Consider the following 9,132-nt stretch of genomic DNA (forward strand, 5'->3'; position numbering starts at 1 on the left):
ACCAATAGGAAGCAGACTAAGGGCTTTAAGAGTTCTGCACCAACCTGTGTCAGAGAGCTCTCACTTAGCAGATGGGGCAATTAATAAAAGGGTCCAACGGTATGACTGTGTCAAGGTGCCTTGAAGTGCTAACAATCCTCTTTTGTCTTCCTACTGTAGAGTACAGATGGATTTCGATTCAGAATAAGCACCGTATTGTACCCCAGTGTGCTCTTGTACAGGGTCCCAGTATTAACAGAGGGCCAGGTGTCCTAGCCTCCCATGTTCAAGACAAACATGATACTGATTCTTTCTCCCTGCTAGCATTTTAAGTGCTGACGCGATCACTAATCTGGGGGAAATTAAACTTCAGAAGTAAATCGGCCTTTCAAAAAATATCTGAAAAGGAAGGATTTGCCGTCGGTGGGCTGCCCGCGCAGGCGCTCCCCTTGTTCCCGTGGATTCTAATCACAAATGCGTAATTCTTGCCCTTCAGCCAACAGCTAGGGTTTATTAAAGCCACTCGAGGCTGAGCCTGGAGCAGGTGCTACTTTATTTGTTGAAGGTGTAGAAAATGAAGGGTCACGAGTAGTTACAGGAGGTCACGTGGGGTTTGTGCCAACAGGAGCCAGGGAGTTCTGGTGAGTTTCCAGCTCAGTTCATTGCGTTGGGCTCAGCCTCTCCCTCGGATCTGGTCCCCTCAGCCCCAGCCGTCAAAGGCAGGGACGGCTTTTCTTCCCCTCTGAACCAGGCCAGAGGAGTGGAAATGTGTCTGTCACTCCCGAGGCAGCTGCCTGAAACTGAGAATGTGCTCCGCTGCCCAAACTGAATGCCGATTTAGCGAGCTTTGGCTTGCTCCGGTTTAAACGGCCAATCTCTCATAATTCTTTTCCCATAGACATCAAAACACCACGAGGAAAGCAGCACGCTGCATGTATCGTCGTGGCGTCTGCATCCCTGAACCTTTATGATATACGAGATGGACTCCGGGAGGCCATTGGCTGTCCAGGGGCCTTCTCTTGGAATTTCCCCTTCACTCATCATTCAGTGGAATTGGCATCTGGAACAAGCAGATAAAAAGAAAACTCATCTGCTCGCTTAGACAGTCAATTAGGGGGGCACAGAAATCTCTGTGGGCTGATTGTTGTGCTCCCTGTGATGTTAGAAGGTAGTTTTCCTATGTGGGCTGAGGGCCAAGCAATGATTTACTTTGCTAAACTAAGAATCAAAATTTTATTAAATTCCACAGAAATTTCTTGAGCTTTAAATCTCGCTTGTTCCAAGCTTCAGTTTTAAGACCCTTTTTAAATTTTCTCTGCTGAAGAGAAAGTTCTAGATTATCTCAACAGACATTGTAGTTTAGAGATGAATGCCAGAGAAACCAAGCAGTTTGGGAAAGTTATAAAGATAGAGGCAGAATCCAGGTTAGGCCAAGCTCAGATCTTTTGATAAGACCTAAATGAGCTCAAAACCCTCTCTTCCCCCAGCTCCTCCATGATTAGAGAGCTCTCAGCATTTTGTAATTCAGTAAAGCCTCATCTTCAGGCCCAGCTTTTGTTGTTTGGGGAATGGGAAAAAGGAAACTGCTCTGCTAATTCTTCTTCCAAAGAGAGGTTGAGAACGACTCATCCACAGTTTTCTGGCACAGTAACATCTGTTTTTCCCTCAGGTTGTTCCTCCTTACAAGGAGAAGGTGGAGAACATTGACTACTTTCAGACTAGAGATCACATCTGTCATATTATATACAGAGGAAAAAAATAGTTTTTAAAATAATTTTTTATTTGTTCTAATTAGTTACACGTGACAGAAGATTGCACTTTGACACATCATAAATGGAGTAATAATTTCTCATTTTTCTGGTTGTACATGATATAGAATCATATCAGTCATTTAGTCATATATGTACATAGTGTAATAATGTCAGATTCATTCTACTATTCTTCCTACCCCCATACCCCTCCCCACTCTTCACTCCCCTCTACCTAATCCAAAGTCACTATTCTTCCCTACCCCACTGCCTGCTCCCTTATTATGAATTAGCACCTGCAAATCAGAGAAAACATTCAATTCAGCCTTTTGGTTTTTTTGGATTGGTTTATTTTGCTTAGCATGATATTCTCGGGTTTCATCCATTTACAAGCAAATGCCATCATTTCATTCTTCTTTAAGACTGAGTAACATTCCATTGTGTATATACACCACATTATCTTTATCCATTCATCTGTTGAAGGGCACCTAAGTGGGTTCCACAGTTTAGCTATTGTGAATTGAGCTGCTATAAACATTGATGTGGCTGTGTCACTGTAGTATGCTGATTTTAAGTCCTTTGGATATAAACCTAGGAATGGGATAAGTGGATCAATTGGTGGTTCCATTCCAAGTTTTTTGAGGAATCTCCATTCCATGTTCCATAATGGTTGCACCAATTTACAACCCCACCAGAAAAAGTAGGCCCAAATCTTTATAAGTCAGCTTCTGTAACAAGACTCCCAAAGTGAAAGAAGTAAAATCAAGAATCAATAAATGGGATGGATTCAAACTAAAAAGCTTCTTCTCAGCAAAGGAAATAATCAATAACATGAAGAGAGAGCCTACAGAATGGGAGCAAATCTTTACCTATGCACCTTAGAGCACTAATCTCCAGGATATATAAAGAACTCAAAAAACTTAACACCAAAAAAACAAATAACCCAATCAATAAATGGGGCTTAGAAGCTGAACAGACACTTCACAGAAAAAGAAATACAATTGATCAACAAATATATGAAAAAAATGTTCAACATCTCTAGCAATTAGAGAAATGCAAATCAAATCTACTCCAAGATTTCATCTTACTCCAGTCAGAATGGCGATTGTCAATAATACAAGCAACAATAAATGTTGGTGAGGTTGTGGGGGGAAAATGTTTTTACATGATTAGTTGCTAGGCTTATCTCACAATAAAATTATTTTACAAATTATTCATTATCCAATCCTTGCCCTGTTTCATGGCTTTCCACAATTTTCAAAAGATCAGTTGAACATTTTAGCTTAGCATTCTGTTTATACATGAAATGATTCCTGCTTTCCACCCTAGCCTCTGCTATGCTGCAAATGTTGCTCACTAAAATATGTTCTCCTTTCTCTAATAACACTTAAGATAGACACATAAGTCTCTAGGTAGGACTAGGTTCTCCCAATGCACGTTGAAAGGGTGGGCCTCTTCCAGTTCTGAGCTGTAAATCAATACATATGTGTGCCTCCATACTTTTTGCCATTCCTATGGGCTAGAATATGGAGTGGGGAAAAGTTTTAACCAATCAAATGAACACTCAAGGGAGCTGCGGATCAATGAAATAGTAGCAAACCGGATCCTTGAGAAACCACATAGAGCAGAGCTGTTTGCCAGCCTAAACCATCTGAACTACTATACCATAAGCTCCTTTTTCTGAAGCTGTTTTCTATTTAGGTCTATCAGAAACAATAGAGTAACCTTTGCCTTAACTCATACACACCCTTTATTTAGCCCTAGGTTGGGGTCAAAAGAAATCAGTCTCTGAGACTCTGATACATACGCATACAGGAGGTTGCCCAGAGAGTACTCTTGATATTATAATGGAAAAAGGCTGCAGAATTTGACCAAGGGAGAATATGAACTAAATGTGGTGGTAAAAGGGCCATAGACAATTCTAGAGGGAGCACTGGATTTGAAGTGATCTTGTTGAGGCAAGAGGAATAGACTTCTAAATCCACATTGTCCAGTCATTATATTCAGGCTGCCTATGGGGAAAAAGGGGGAATATGAGTAAGATACTGTCTTTGGCTGAGGAAAATTACCAGGGTAGGGGCCCATTTAATCCTGGGATCACCAGGATGTCCAGTTGCTGGGGATTATTATCCTAACCCTCAAGTGGAATCTGGGTAATATCATAAAGCACTCACTTCCGTCCACCCCTTGCACTTCTCAGACCCACTTGCCTCATATAATTAGTTTTTGAGACAGCAAATTGTGGATTCTGGCTGGTCTTTTTCCTTATGGATATTATAATGAAAAAGGGCTGCATAATTTGGCCAAGGGAGAATATGAACCAAATGTGGTGGTAAAAGAGGTTAAGAGGAAGTGGACAAGCTTCAAACCCCACCACTGTAGCAGGTCTCAGTATTGAAATTGATTCTCATTGTCCCCTCCTCTATCACCTTCTCTAGATTCCTCTTACTGTCAGTGAACACCTCTGCTGGTCTAGACAGCTTATTAATGGGAAGACTCAGAACTTCAACCCTAAGAAGTCTGAGCCCTTAGTCTCCTGAATCTTCCCCAATCTTTTTCTGCTGCACTGTTCTGTAGTAGAGAGGCACTAAGGGATGCTCCATGGATCGATCACCTGTGTGCAAAACACAGTTCTCTGTATCCCTAATGTGATAGCAGCCTTACTACCACCTGATGATCAGAGGCAATTACCCCAGGCAGGATGATGCTTGAAGTGACCAGATGTTGTGTCTTCCATGATAAGTGCTCCTCCTGGAAAAAAAAAAGAATTCTAAACACAATGATCCAAGACTTGTGCAAGGAGAAAGTATACATCTCCAAAGTAAGTCATTGAGAATGACAATAAAAGAATCCACTTATTTCTATTCTTATGTTCTTAGGCCAATGTATTCTCCTACCATGAACAAAATATTTACTCATCATTGATGTAGAGTAGGTATCACATCATGGGGGGATGGTGTCCCATTGTCACGGCTATAATCTCAAAGTTGGAGCTCAGTTGTAGGCATTTAGGTCTATTAGGTTAGTAGCTCAGATAAGTTCCATGGATTCCATGGCCATATGCCCACTGTTACAATTTTTTGCCAAAATATGTCCACTGATATTATATAGAATTCCTCATTGGTGTACCCTGCACTGTAATGGTGACAAAGGCCTTGCCTAAATCAAACTCATATCCAATATGTTATGACTGCAATCAAGATGAATGGTTGCTTCTTTTCAAGGTTGGAGGGTTTTAATGGAATCAACTTGCCACTATACAGTTGATATCCTCAAAGAATGGCACTATGTCAGCAGCTGATCATTGATCTACATTGCTGATACACTTGATATCAGCCAGAAGTAGCTAGGTTAGCTTTGGTGAGTAAAAGTCCATGCAAAGGAGTCCATGAAGATTCTCTTTATTGCAAATATATCTACTCCATTGAAACATCTATCTATTGAGCCAACATTGGGTTGGCTGATGAGAGATCTAGCTGATGTCTTTGTGTTGTTTATTGCTTTTTCCTTGGTGGATGCTTAGCATGTTGTACAAAGATAAGTACTTTTATACGGACTCCCTTAGGTCTGCATATATCTCTTTTCAAGATCACTTTGTGCCACAATTCTATTATTTCTTTTTTAGGCCTCTGGCCAACCAACAAAGGAATTTATCCCTTCTCATGGGTCTTATGTATTTTTATCTTGGACTACTTTTATTTCCACACAGTGTTCGACTAGGTATACCATTAGGACCTTTGTCCACTAGAAGGATTTCTTCTTACTATTTTCTCCATTAAGGTCACTGCTGGTTGGGACTGTAATGCAGCTATAGTCCATTTTTTACTTACATCCATATATTGGGCTGACCCATACATGAACCATAATTAATTTTCCCCTCCTCTTTCAATTTCTGCTGGAGACTTGGCAATTCTTTTGGGGTTCTAGGTCCAAAAACTATTGCAGGTCTAGAGACTAGGCTGAAGGTTAATAGTGTTCAACCTTCTGATCATCTATCTTTTATTGCTTTTGATTATGTAGATTAAGCAATAACTCTGACCCCATCTATTTTTCCCCTGGAGACACTATCCCATTAACTATTTCCATAACTCCCCAACTAAGCTAACACTCCAAATTTTCCATTTAGAATAAAAAATATCCTTGCTTCTGGTAGTCACCTATCACCACCTGGCCTATATTCCACCGGACTTTTATCACCATCATATTTATCAGCTGAATTTTCTAACTGCAGTGCCAACCATTGGCCATCATTGAATGCTGGAGCCTCTCACCAGCATATTTCTGATCACTTAAATAAATGAGATGTCCAGACTCTTCTAATGAACATATTCAGCTGGTGGACTTTATGGCCATATAGAGTTTTTCCACTTGAGCATGCCACTTTTTAAGAATTTGTTTATTTATTTGATCCATGCTTATAGCATCTTCCAGGACACATCAGCTGTAAAAGGTCTGGAAAGCAGGAATAGACAGAAGGAGAAGGTGAGGCAGAAACTTCAGAAGATCTTACTGGAAGCTTTTGAAATGGAATTATTTTTAGAACTGTCTGTTGAAATAAGGGAACCCAGTTTTTACACCTGTGTATTTTAGGTGCACAACTGTCCTGGGAGAAGTTACAAGAACTAGGACGAGAAAGCTTCCTTTGCTTAGTGACAATTCCCCCAAAGGGGTTCAGCTGAGATGGTACAGTCATCATTACTCCCCCAAACTGAAAGAACGTGTGTTTCAAACCTGAAGTGAGGGATCACACACCACAGAATCCACTACATCAAAACTCACTACACTACGCCCAAAGCTAGTCTTTTACATCATTCCCAAAACATTCTCTTGTGTTTTTTTTTTGTACATATTGCTTTTTCATCTCAGCTCTTCTGCATATAGCTAACTCCTGCTTATTTTTCAAAACAGCTCAAATAGTTTCTTCTGTCTTCCCTGACCTCCCTTAGTCTACTCTGATTTACTGATTCTCATCTTCATTCCCACAGTTACTTTTATCATGTTATTTTGAAAAAAAAAATGTTTTAAATTACATTAAATAGTAAACTCCTTGAGGGAAGGAACAGCATCTTATTCTCTTTTATATCCCTGATGGTGACGTGTTGCCTGGCATAAAATAGGCACTTCTCCAGTGTGATTTATTAAACGTGTGAGTGAGCAAATGAAAGAGTGAATAAATTAATGAATGTTCACATACGCTCTCGTTTTTATTTCCAAAAAGAATTTGAGGCAGCCAAGTTAAAAAAAATAAATAAATAAACCAACATACTGCAGCTTATGGAGTCAGAGCTCAAAATATGCAAAACCTGGCAGAAGTACACATCTCGCTCTGTGGAACCGCACACTATTAGGGTATAAATATGGGTCTTAGAAAAACCCTCATTTCAAGCTACAGATACCCAGATTGGTGACAGCAGGGTATCTTCTCACAAGGACTAGAGATCCCAGCCAATAGCACTTTCAAGAACGTGCAAGCAAAGAGTTAACAGTCTCACAGCTGTCTTTCATTGGAGGTGTTAATGAGGTGACAGGGGGGAAAGATTTTAAAATGAAATTGCCTTCAGTCATTCCAGCTAAATTCCAGTACAATGGAAAGACATGAACCTCTCATTCCTCCCCTTTCCCAACCCCCACTCTGATGGTGTTTGACCTCAGCTTCGTGCTTGCGTGCCTTGGAATGTCCACAACAGACTTAGAAGTGCCCGTTTGGTTTCCAAACCTCAGGTGGCCTTGGGGAAGTTACTGAAATTTGGTTACCAGAGATACTTGAGTTAGAGGAAAAGATTCAAAAAATAATGTGTGGTGAGACGGACCCAAGATGTCATCTGTGAGAGCAATCAGAACTCCGGGCAGAAAGTCATTCCAATGTACTTTCTGCTTGTTTATTTGGAAATTCTGTTTCGCTGGTATGAATCAGAAATAAAGGAAAATATTTGAGAAGGAAAGAATCCCTAAGACACTGTCCTGACCAAGTCTTTGAAAAAGGTCTCAAACATGACCAAAGACAAGATGGCCATGCCAGCAGCAAGTTCTCGTATACTCCCCCAGAGTGAAACTAAAGAGGCAGAAATGCTGTAGTGGGTAGGTATTTCTTGCATCACCAATGATTTGAATTTCTGAGGCATTTACTCCCTTAGGGAACAGTTGGGTTGACCTCTATATGCTATAGAGAGAGGGCCACCAGTCAGGGTATGCGAGAGACACATTTGTATGAATTTGGAGACAAAAAGTTCATCTCACTGTATCTCACGTTTCTAGCCTGTTCGGAAATTATTAATCTCTTGGATCCTTAGTTTTCTTCTCAATAAAATGGGGCACATAAGACCTACCTATATATGCTTCAGCAAATATAAAGCAACTAGTACAATCCCTGACTCAAAATAAATAGTAAATTCCCTGAGAGAAGGGACAATGTCTTATTCTCCTTCATGCCCCTGATGGTGACATGTTGATATGATGAGAAGACTTATTATGACTGTTCTGAACTTTTTAAATCAATATCCAATGATCTCATTGTGCTTTGTATCAGGATGCTATCGAAGCAGCTCCCAGTTAGGAGAAAGGGGAATGAAAGGAGAAAACTCCAGTTACTTAGAAATGACTTATTCCAGTGACAAGATTTTCTAGCAAACAGATTCATAATTATTGAACAGTCTAGTCTAGCTCTTCACCAAATGTGATAAATAAAATTTTCTGATGGTCAGCAAATATGGGGATAGGAAGGATAGTAGAATGAAACAGACTATATATTAATTACTGTGACCCATGTGTTTCTACAACATGTAGGCTCAGAAAAATGAAAAATTATACCCCATCTATGTATGATATATCGAAGTGTACAAATGCATTCTACTGTGATGTACAACTAATTAAAATAAATTCTAAAATTAAATTTTAAAAATGCTGTAGAGGTTAAAAATCGGCCAGAGCATCAGCCATGCAAATAACTTTTAAACATACTTAGTGGACCTAGGTCTCAAGAGGGGTGTGTGAGGGCTCTACCCAGCTGTTTACTTTTCACTTACTGGAAATGAACAATAAAAGCTTAGGCTAGCAAAGGGAGAACATTCCCTTTCTTTGTGGGAACAAATCAGGAAATACTTTTGTCATATTTTAGTTTAATATTTTTAAAAAAAGAGTTTCTGTACATTCTACTAAATTTACTATGAACCTAAAGCTGTTCTAAAAATACATTCTATTTTAGAAACTAAAAGAGACTGGTTCAATTTGAGCATACTATTTCAGAAGGAAAACAATGTCACAAGTACTTTGTTTTTTTAAATGTTTGCAGCAAGATGAAATTGTATATAAATGGATTTAACAATGAGTAAATAACCTCAGAAATAGTAGTGCTTGCTATCTGATGTTTTATTTTGTCCTCATAACAATCATATGAAACAACTCAAAC

The 9,132-nt window shown here is 39.6% G+C and overlaps 1 long non-coding RNA gene across 1 annotated transcript; it reads right to left on the bottom strand.

Annotated features, from left to right (window-relative positions):
- Nucleotides 1-3,099: 3,099 nt before the first annotated feature.
- LOC144377285 (uncharacterized) lies at nt 3,100-8,482 on the bottom strand. The gene is made up of 2 exons (XR_013438137.1): nt 4,419-8,482; nt 3,100-3,739 (listed from the first exon to the last, which is right to left on the bottom strand). It is a non-coding gene; the product is annotated as an uncharacterized LOC144377285 (long non-coding RNA).
- Nucleotides 8,483-9,132: the final 650 nt, after the last annotated feature.

This window comes from Ictidomys tridecemlineatus, chromosome 4, assembly GCF_052094955.1.
Source record: "Ictidomys tridecemlineatus isolate mIctTri1 chromosome 4, mIctTri1.hap1, whole genome shotgun sequence".
Classification (NCBI taxonomy): Eukaryota; Metazoa; Chordata; class Mammalia; order Rodentia; family Sciuridae; genus Ictidomys; species Ictidomys tridecemlineatus.